Below are 8750 nucleotides of genomic sequence, written 5' to 3'. Positions count from 1 at the left end.
GGAATTGAGGAGCTACTTGATTGAGAAGAAGAGACTCCGGTCTCGTAAACTGACAACAGCTAGGAGAGTGGTATGCTGATCACATGCCCCTTCATATGCGCATCCAGTGACGCCTGTCGTGTGAGGATGACACGGCGGTCGGTCGGTACCGTCGGACTTTATGAGGCGTTTCTGGACGGGTTTTCAAAACAGAACTAAAATAAAAAAGCCTCTAGGTTACCCATCGCCAAAAAAATAGGGTTACTTATGGGGAAGAAGCCTAATAATTTACATACTATGTCTGACATAAGTACACAGCTTTCACGCACACAGTCATCTAATCCTGAGGTGAAATATAGCGAATTTGAATCGGTAATCGTACAGCTGTCGTTTAGTCATAATATGGACACATTCAGTTAAAGAACCACCAGACCTCGTTGTTCCTCCGACAAAAATGTACCTATGAGTGTCATGGCATTGCGTCTGACTTTATACGAAGATATGATACAGCGGCCTCGTCTCCCTGAATCGAGTGAACGGAGAAAACGTCAAGGCGGTACGGGTTGTAAAATAGATGCCATGTTGTGATTCTCTGGGAGTGCGGAATTTATTAGTACGGAAAACACACTTGTGACCTTTGCATGAGTATTAGACGTCTATTTCTTGCCATTTCCAACTCGCAAAGACTGAACAGTGACCGCTCAGAGATACGCAAATTACAGAATCCTATCCTACCACCTCGATATCCTTCGGCAAATAATCGACAATATTTATTGAAAGAGTTGCCAAAGAGAGTGAATTACATCAAGTGAGGGGCTACTTCTCAAAATCCGAGAAGTGTCTTCATAAAATATATGTAAAAGCTGTTGTTCCATTATTTGTACACACCAAGCGGAGTTCACTGGGATAAAATTAAAGAGATTATAAGCGGACAGAAAGTCGATTTCTTCCGTGAATGGCTAAACAAGGCCAGCAAATAACAGCGGTATGCCTACCCTTCACTATACACTTGGCAGTGGTTTGTTAGTACGAATAGATTCAGATATAATCAACTCTTAGTCCACTTCAAACTAGACAGGAACGCTGAGCATCGCGGAGTGCGATGAGTCTGTTCCGTGAGAAAGCGGGTTTCCCGGTCTTGCTCCTACTAACTACTGTTATTGCCTAGCATCATCAATAATAAGGCGTTCTCAACTAGCCTCGCAAGAGTATACCGCGTTGTACACGCCTTCATAGATAATCGCAACTTTCTCTACGATGACTGCAGGAGTTTGTTTCATGGTCTTGAGACACAGAGCGATATCCCTGTTAGCCTTGAATACTAGCTGTCTCCCTACAATACGAAGATCATTGTGGTTTCAGGAAACTTTTTAACAGACCGTAGGCATAATCTTCGAGGATAATGACTTCACATTCATTACATAGCTAAGGAGGCCGGTGTTTTAAAATTCTGACTCGTTGTTGCGCAGAATAAATTTTCTAACCGTTCCTCTGCAATGGGATCCTTACTGAGTCTTATAATACGAATGTAGTTCTTAAATAGTTGCTTCATCATTCAATAGTTTTTTCATTGTTCAATACAGATGATGACGCTTCTTCGCCTGCTGCTGAGAGCAATAAAAAGATCGCCATTTTCGTTTTTTTTTTGTTGAAATTATTGCAGCAGCACTGACCTCAAATACTGCTAAATAATTTTTGCATCTGCTTTAAATAGGTTACGTTTTGCAATTTTTCTCTGTGGGTCCGGTTACTACAACATAAACCTTTCTAAGTTTTCAAATTATGCAGTTCATCTGTTCTTACAAATAATCAGTAGTCCATTTCCGGAATAATTCGGCCTCATTAGAGGCAATTATTGCAATCTCTCTACATTTCAATAGCAATTCATTGAAATCAAAAGTCTTAGGCAAACTTTAACCGCTTAATGGAGTCCTGCATATTTTTGGCACCAAGGGAAACCAATACGGACGTTTAGAATGCAGCTGAACTGTTTCCTACCTGCAAATGGCTACTTTGTCCTAACTTTTTTGCTCTTTCTTCCCTTGCAGCAATCTTAAAACTACAGGTGGCTCATGCATTCACTTAAAAGAATAATCGCTTCCGGACATACACGTCTGATTTACCTGTTTTTCGAGAGCAGTCAGAATATAGTGCATTAAAATGAAATATACTGACGGGCGTGCTCTGTAATAGTTTCGCTGTAACAGAAGACATAGGATTTTTTGCAACAGTGAAAAAGCTACGGAAAAATGAGAATCAGCAGCGGTTGCTGTTATCCTAACGCAATATGTGATATTAGCGAATGTCTGACATTGCTTCGTATCTGCATGAAGCGAATGAGACTATGGGTTAGTAGTCTCCTATTTCTTAAGCAGGAAATTTTTTTATTCTGTAACAGACATTCATGTCGTCCATTAATTGGTCTCAGTCGAGACAAGCACTCTCAGATATAAGAAGAGAAGAATCGCTACTGGAAGATCATAGGATCACCATACCTCTGTCGTACTTCAATAATTCGTATAATCCCTTCTACATCTACATCTACATTGATACTCCGCAAGCCACCCAACGGTGTGTGGCGGAGGGCACTTTACATGCCACTGTCATTACCTCCCTTTCCTGTTCCAGTCGCGTATGGTTCGCGGGAAGAACGACTGTCTGAAAGCCTCCGTGCGCGCTCTAATCTCTCTAATTTTACATTCGTGATCTCCTCGGGAGGTATAAGTAGGGGGAAGCAATATATTCGGTACCTCATCCAGAAACGCACCCTCTCGAAACCTGGCGAGCAAGCTACACCGCGATGCAGAGCGCCTCTCTTGCAGAGTCTGCCACTTGAGTTTATTAAACATCTCCGTAACGCTATCACGGTTACCAAATAACCCTGTGACGAAACGCGCCGCTCTTCTTTGGATCTTCTCTATCTCCTCCGTCAGACCGATCTGGTACGGATCCCACACTGATGAACAATACTCAAGTATGGGTCGAACGAGTGTTTTGTAAGCCACCTCCTTTGTTGATGGACTACATTTTCTAAGGACTCTCCCAATGAATCTCAACCTGGTACCCGCCTTACCAACAATTAATTTTATATGGTCATTCCACTTCAAATCGTTCCGCACGCATACTCCCAGATATTTTACAGAAGTAACTGCTACCAGTGTTTGTTCCGCTATCATATAATCATACAATAAAGGATCCTTCTTTCTATGTATTCGCAATACATTACATTTGTCTATGTTAAGGGTCAGTTGCCACTCCCTGCACCAAGTGCCTATCCGCTGCAGATCTTCCTGCATTTCGCTACAATTTTCTAATGCTGCAACTTCTCTGTATACTACAGCATCATCCGCGAAAAGCCGCATGGAACTTCCGACACTATCTACTAAGTCATTTATACATATTGTGAAAAGCAATGGTCCCATAACACTCCCCTGTGGCACGCCAGAGGTTACTTTAACGTCTGTAGACGTCTCTCCATTGATAACAACATGCTGTGTTCTGTTTGCTAAAAACTCTTCAATCCAGCCACTCAGCTGGTCTGATATTCCGCAGGCTCTTACTTTGTTTATCAGGCGACAGTGCGGAACTGTATCGAACGCCTTCCGAAAGTCAAGAAAAATAGCATCTACCTGGGAGCCTGTATCTAATATTTTCTGGGTCTCATGAACAAATAAGTTCTACCAATGCTGAATCTTGTCTTCACAGTCCGTCCCCAGAATGATCTACTCTGGCTGACAAGGTTGAAGGGAAAACATATAACACATTTAGTTCGTCCGGACTAGGTGGCGCAGTGATTAGTAAACAGAACTCGCAATCGAGAGGACGGTGATTTAAATCCGCCTCTGGCCATCCAGAGTTAGGTTTTCCGTGTTTTGCCCAAATCGCTCCAGGGAAATGGTGGGATGATCCCTTTGAAGAGGCACGGCCCATTCCCTTCCCCATCCTTGAAACAATCAGAGCCTACGCTAGGTCTCTAATGATCTCGACGTTGACGGGAGGTTAGCACGTAATCTTTCTTCCTTCCTTTACATTTGCTTTGGCTGTGTGTTCTGGAAGCACAGGTCAGCAGGGTTACTAAGAAATGTTATACCGTGAAGATATTGCGAATTACGATAGGCAGTTTTTTTCCTATTTCTTTTCGTTGCTGTCTTTCACTCTGACGTGTATCATTGATGCCTTAATGTAGCTTCTTGTCCACTAGTATGAAATGTAACTGTTTGATTACCTTATTTATATTACTACACGAATCTCTTTTGAACTGGGTATACAAAAGTTTCGGTGTGTGTTTCATCTTCTTTGTAATGTTTGTATGAAATTCTCTGTGGAAAACTAAATGTAATACGCAGCACTGTTGTGTGAACTATGATGCGAGTGCAATACCGATAGTGCCAGTCGAACAGTGATAGCGAGCAGTGCGGTGGCGGACGCGCGTGGGTTGCGTAGTCGTACTAGACAGAAAAACACGAAAATTTATGGTCGCGTTTTTCTTTTTCGATCACAATCCAAACTAAATTTAAACGTGGACCTTATGAGACAAAGTTTAAAAGTGTGTGAATACCGTGGATTGCCTGAAATAGCCGGCCGGTGTGGCCGTGCGGTTCTAGGCGCTTCAGTCTGGAACCGCGTGACCGCTACGGTCGCAGGTTCGAATCCTGCCTCGGGCATGGATGTGTGTGATGTCCTTAGCTTAGTTAGGTTTAAGTAGTTCTAAGTTCTAGGGGACATGACCACAGATGTTAAGTCCCATAGTGCTCAGAGCCATTTGAACTATTTGAACCATCCTGAAATAATATAAGCAATTTATAAGCGAACTAAAGAAATTTTCAATGTATGTTTCATCTTCTTTGCAATGCATTCGTGTAACTGAGTTGTGCTAACCAATGTACTTTGAATTTGTTATCTTGTGTGCAACTCAATGAGTTTCCGCGCGCTTTAAAACATTACCTGTCATCCTGGAGACTTTTAAACTGTTTGTTATATGTGGTATGGTTTTCTTCAGAGCTGTGAATTTGCGATAGTGATTCATAAAAGTACATGGACTGTAGCTCTGCGTTCGGCGAACCAAGGTGAGTATCATACTGTTTTAAAACTGTGTAGGACGTTTATAATGGAATCGCACGTGTAAGAGGTGTTATAGTCGCACACGTACGAAACTGAGCCTACATTACAACAATTACGTCTAACAGGCCCCTGGCCATAGCAATGCTACGTAAGATAATATTATCTGTTTCACTATCATTTACAAAATTATTTACGGTATATTTTTGTGTTTCAAATTCTTTCGGAGTTTATTAACAAACTCTGACGTGGCTATTTTTGGTAATGTTGGAAGTAAAACGGGTTCTTTTGAGATTAAATAATCAAAATTCACGGTTAAATTTACGCAAAGTAGATCTCTGAGAATCATTTTCTACACAGACGATATACTATTAGCACCTACACACGTTGCAGCATATGTAACCCCAGATACCTTTTTAGTAGAACCGAAACCAGCTACACAAGAGACGTTGGTGGATTACAAAACATGCAATCTCCTTGTAGACGTACATGTTGTATTTTACACTAATTGCACTGAAGAGCCAAAGAAATTGGTACACCTGCCTATACCGTGTAGGGCCTCAGCAAGCACGCAGAAGTGCCGCAACAAGACGTGGCATGGACTCTACTAACGTCTGAAGTAGTGATGGAGGGAACTGACACCACGAATCCTGCCGGGCTGTCCATAAATCCGTAAGAGTACGAAGGGGTGGAGATATCATCTGAACAGCACATGGCAAGGCATCCTAGATACGCTCAATAATGTCCAAGTCTCGGGAGTTTGGTGGCCAGCGGAAGTATTTAATCATAGGAGAGTGCTCCTACAGCCACTCTGTAGGAATTCTAGGCATGTAGGGTGTCACATTGTCCTGCTGCAATTGCCCAAGTCCGTCGGAATGCACACTGGACATGAATGGATGAAGGTATCAGACAGGATGCTTACATACGTGTCACCTGTCAGAGTCGTATCTAGACGTATCAGGGCTCCCATATCACTCCAGCTGCACACGCCCCAAGCCATTACAGAGCCTCCACCAGTGTGAACAGTCCCCTGTTGACATACAGGGTACATGGATTCATGAGGTTGTCCGTGTACGTCCATCCGGTCGATACATTTTGCAACGAGACTTGTCCGACCTGGCAACAAGTTTCCAGTCATCAACAGTCCAATTTCGATCCAGCTCAGGCGAGGCGTAAAGCTTTGTGTCGTGCAGTTATCAAAGGTACACGAGTGGGCCTTGGCTCCGAAAGCCCATATCAATGATGTTAAGTTGAATGGTTCGAACACTGACACTTGTTGAAGGCCCAGCATTGAAATCTGCAGCAATTTGCGGAAGAGTTGCACTTCTGTCACGTTGAACGATTCTCTTCGGTGGTCGTTGGTCCTGCTGTTGCAGGATCTTTATTTCGGCAGCAGCGATGTCGGATATTTGATGTTTTACCGGATTTCTGATATTCACGGTACACTCTTGAAATGGTCGCACGGGAAAATCCCCACGTCATTGCTACCCCGGAGATGTGTCCCATCGCTCACGCTCCGACTATAATACCACGTCCAAACACCACAAATCTTGATAACCGGTCATTGTAGCAGCAGCAACCGATCTAACAACTGCGCCAGACACTTGTTGTCTAATTTAGGCGTTGCCGAACGCAGCGCCATATTCTGCCTGTTTACATATCTCTGTATTTGAATACGCATGCCTATACCAGTTTGTTTAGCGCTTCAGTGTATTAACGTATTGTAACTGTATATCTGTTCATTAGTGTTTTAATATATTTCGTTTACAGATATTATGTATATAGATGACTGACCACGGAGTCGCCTGAGAACTACATAAAATAAAAATAGACGAAGCACAGTCATGCACTTACAGTGAATTGTGGACTGGTGACTTTTGTGCTGGGAGCTGGCAACCAGAGCGGCACAGATATCTCCCATCGAGTTGACATCAGTCGAACTGAGTGGCCAAGGCGTGAGGCCCACGAGAAAGACAGACCGTGGTGTGTACGTCACAGCACGTGACATTGCGTGTCTTACGAGTGCCAGCAACCGCTCCGGCGGTGAGCGAGTAACTGTTTCAGACGAGTTTGATAACTCTTGACTGCGTGTTTAAATGCGTGCAAGTTCTCGACAGAACAGGAGAAAATTAAGACTTTTAGTGGGTACCTTTTCAGTCACACATTGATTTCCCGTCAGTCCTGCATGGAGCCGAGCGATCGCGAAGTGTGGCAGACAAGCCGACTAGTATGACGTCACAAGTTCATTTTAGGACCCATATATCTCGTTGGCTCCGCCAAAGCAGCAAAAGGAATTCACTATCATACTCCTAAAACCACTGTAGCACAGTTCTCGTCTTGTGACACAGTTATTCTACTGGAATTGCCACCGTCGTCACGGAAAACATGAAGCATGAATGGACAAATATGGCCCCCTGTAGTGCTCACGTAGTCCGTGCTGCCATGTTGGCTTCGGTCACAACAACAGATCCCATGAAAGCCAAGGTGAATGTCCCCGTAGCAAAATAGTGACCCCATCAGCAGCCGTCCTGTGTGCAGTGCAAGTTTCGAGCAGTCGTTCGTCTGGGTAACGGCGTATTTGCACACAACCATGACCAGGTATAGCAACAAACCTAACTCATCCGACCAGGCTGAGCGTTTCCATTGTTTCACCGTCCCATATCGATAATCCGGAGCCCACTAAGATCGTAATTGACAATGTCGTTAGCTTAACGTGGAGCACATGGTTGTCGTTTAGTGCGCAGCCTCACGTTCAACATCGCGTGCTGAACGTTTTGTTGTGAAACACTTGAGCACGTACCTTGACTGTACTTTGTCTTCAGATTTGCCACTGATTGCCGCCTGATTTCCGTTCACCACGTTCTGCGATGAGGCGTGGACGTCCATGACCTTCTCGCCAGCTGGTGGTTTCACCGTCCTTCAACAATTTTCCACAGATGCTCAGGACAGAACCACGCCGTGACGTTCGTTCCCAGGATATTCCGAAAACCACTCTGAAGTTCTTACCAGAGGGTAGTTTACATTCTACCCATTCCATTCGAGTATGAGGAAATGGAAGATTAACTATTTAAATGCCACGGTGCACGCTGTAGTTAGTCTAATTTTGTCTCCGAGATTCCTACTGGAACGATACGTAGGACGTTGTAATATATTCCCGTATTAATCAGTCACGTTTTTCAGCATCTTCGTGACATCTTTCCACGTCCTTCATTGCATACGGTCAATATCCCCTGTTAGTCCTATTTGGCACAAGCTTGAGCTGTATTCTAAAATGGGTCGTACGAAAGCAATCTCCTTTGTAGACACATTTTCCCAGTCTAAATTACTAAAATGCTATCCCATAACCCGGTATCAGTAGTAGCGTGGATGTAACAAAAAGTCTATTTTCAGTATTTCGCGTAATTATTCATCTAATTTAAAATTTTAACACGCTGTCACAACCTACTCATTAAGAGGTATAATGTTATGTTAAACGTTTAACACAGTAACACAGATATTGCATACATACCCAGCGCTCACAGGACCTGCAGACCACGCGCTGCTTCCAGACTTTCTCCATTCCTTTCTGTTTTGTGCTCGGTTCTTCCAGGTGTTTTCAATCTCCAGGTATGCTAGGTCCTTCGCCAGGTCGACCATCCAGCGCTATCTTCGTCGTCCTATGGGCAGCCTCATGTTTGCTATCCTCTCACATGCTTTCTTCCCCTGTATTTCTT

The sequence above is a fragment of the Schistocerca piceifrons genome, chromosome 1 (assembly GCF_021461385.2).
Source record: "Schistocerca piceifrons isolate TAMUIC-IGC-003096 chromosome 1, iqSchPice1.1, whole genome shotgun sequence".
NCBI classification, from domain to species: Eukaryota; Metazoa; Arthropoda; class Insecta; order Orthoptera; family Acrididae; genus Schistocerca; species Schistocerca piceifrons.
Note: the sequence above shows the minus strand (reverse complement) of the source record.